The sequence below is a fragment of the Tupaia chinensis genome, unplaced genomic scaffold (genome assembly GCF_000334495.1).
Source record: "Tupaia chinensis unplaced genomic scaffold, TupChi_1.0 Scaffold000627_1, whole genome shotgun sequence".
Classification (NCBI taxonomy): Eukaryota; Metazoa; Chordata; class Mammalia; order Scandentia; family Tupaiidae; genus Tupaia; species Tupaia belangeri.
The window spans coordinates 5,138,410-5,140,686 of NW_006160147.1; the positions used below are offsets into that span (position 1 = coordinate 5,138,410).

Here is a 2,277-nt window from a genome sequence, read left to right on the forward strand (position 1 = left end):
CTATGTGAGAGTCCAGTGCCTTAACCACTACACCACCTGCTGGTCCCCGTAGTTCATATTTTTTGAAGTGTTCTCATATACACGATCTCATTTCATTCTCAGCCCGGAAAGCAGACTTTATTGTTTTTCTTACTGTTTTAGATATGGAGAGAGGGTAGTTCTAGGCTCACTCCCGGTAATGTGTGGAGCAGAGACTTGAATTCAGCTCACCTCTCTCCAGAGTCTGTTGTCTTTCCACTGTACCTTATGGAGAGATGCAGGGGACAGCCCAACACCAAGCCACAGGATGCCCACAGGGACAGTCTGCTAAGAAAAAGGACCAACCCTGATCCCTGAGCGGCTCAGACCAGGGGCTCCCTCCTATGTGAGAAAGAGCCTGCCCGTCTCTTGCCCACTTGCTGTGTGCTCCTCTGACTCTGGACATCTCCTGTGTGCGCCTTGGGGAGGTGACAGCAATACTGTAGAACTGGGGTGGTACAGGTGTTTTCCAGTCCTGTGGCCTCGGTCTTGGAGAGTCGGGAGAATCTGAGGAGCTTTCTCACCTTACCTACCCTCTGATTAGGAAGAATCTGGCGGCTGCAGATGGAATGAGTCCCTTGGTCTTGAGTCCCTGTGTCTGCCACCTGATGCCATCCACTGGTATGCTTTTATCTCCTTCACCAGAGGGTTTTTTTTTTTTTTTTAAAAGACTTTTGCTATAGGGTACGTGTACTCACTGGAGAGACAGAGAGACAGAAAGTGAGAAACTACTCCCTGGGGGGGATGGCGTTCTCCTTCATTCTCCTCTTGAGATTTTGGGCATGCACGCACATGCACCTGGCCTGAGTTTTAAGCTGCTGCGGTCGACTACATGGGAGTCCAGTGACACAATGACGACGCCATCTGCTGGTTCCTCCTTCACCAGATTTACACCAGCCACCACCATGGGGCTGGGCACACCACCTATACACAGTCCGTGCTAAATAGTGCTCCTTGAAATGAGCAGCTATGCGCCTTAGGGGGAACCATTTCTCTCCCTTCCATAGTGTGAGCCCTGCCTGCTCCAGGAAGGGGCAGCAGGAGGGTAACTCCTGCCTTTATCCCATCCCCTTATCTTGCCTCCCCGCTGGACAGGTGTCACCTGAAAGAGCTGAATGAGGGAGAAAACATCAGTACCAGAGTCTTAACTGCCTGGGCTTGATCCCTTTTTCAGGATGCTCTCTGCCCTCTGGAATTTTGGAGGATTATATTAGTTACCTTATGTGGCCATAGTACAACCCCATTCCTTAATTTGGCCCTATCAATAATTAAGCTGAGGCTTTGTCTTCACCTGCCTGGTTCCTTGTCTTCTCAATTCCTGAACCAGTGAGAGGACAGAGCAGTCAATGGGGATGTATTTGAAGACCACTTCCAACCCCATTAGAATGTGCACAGAGACTCGTTGGCAGTGTGCATTCAGGGGCTCCCCTGGCCTTCCCAGACTTGGGCTGGGTTATGGGTCCATCTCGATCCTTGGTATTTTCCTTAGAGACACAGGGTTAAGCGGGATTAAAACATGGCTTCTTCAAAAATACCCACCTCTCCTTATGGCTGTAGGTTCAGGGACTAATTTTCCCACACTAAAAATCAGAACTGGGTCTTTTGCTATTTTACCTCTAAGTCTTTCTACTGCCCTGCTAAAAGATACTGCTATTCTCCCCATAAAGAGGGGCAAGGCTTGTCTGAAGGTGTCATACTGCCTAGTCTGTGGGAAAGGCTCTTAGGAATGCAGGCAGTTTGAATCTCAGTCCATCCTCTTCCTGCCCTGAATCCTCTTTTAGTTATTTACATGGGAAAAAAAAAGGCTCAAAGGTATAAGTACTAAATCGTACATGGTTACACAATAATAATTCTTCATAGAAAAACAATACATTTATGAGAAAAGAAATGCAAAGCTGAGAAGGGAATATTCGAATTATTTAATAAGAACTCGAGGTCCCTACGAACTGGATACTTACCGGCCATCCCTCCCTTTCGTTCCCTCTCCCAATTCGCGACTGCTGTCTCAAAGATCCAGACCATTGGAGAAAACTGAATTTTTCATCGGAATTACACAGCTACTTTTAGACATCCACCCCGCCTTTTTGCAGCTCTGGTTAAGAACTAGAATGTCTCGGTTCCCTCTCCCTCCCTGCCAGGCTCCAGCCCCCAGCCTCCCAGCTGGCCCTCCAAGATCCTGGCGCCTCGCGTCCTCCCCTTTAAGGCCCGCCCTTCCCCCACACCCACGCCTCCCCAAGCCCCGCCCCCATGACCCTCCCC

General features: G+C 49.4%; 2 long non-coding RNA genes across 2 annotated transcripts in view; one reads left to right on the forward strand and one right to left on the reverse strand.

Moving 5' to 3' along the window:
• The window catches only part of LOC114009811 (uncharacterized), a 5,628-nt gene extending 4,997 nt beyond the window's left edge, over nt 1–631 (reverse strand). The window contains exon 1 of the long non-coding RNA XR_003551197.1: nt 552–631. This is a non-coding gene — a long non-coding RNA (uncharacterized LOC114009811). The remainder of the gene's footprint in view (nt 1–551) is intronic.
• LOC102483433 (uncharacterized) overlaps nt 1–2,257 on the forward strand; it is a 5,857-nt gene extending 3,600 nt beyond the window's left edge. Inside the window, exons 2-3 of the long non-coding RNA XR_336125.3 lie at nt 563–639; nt 2,030–2,257. This is a non-coding gene — a long non-coding RNA (uncharacterized LOC102483433). The remainder of the gene's footprint in view (nt 1–562; nt 640–2,029) is intronic.
• The last annotated feature ends 20 nt before the right edge of the window (nt 2,258–2,277 follow it).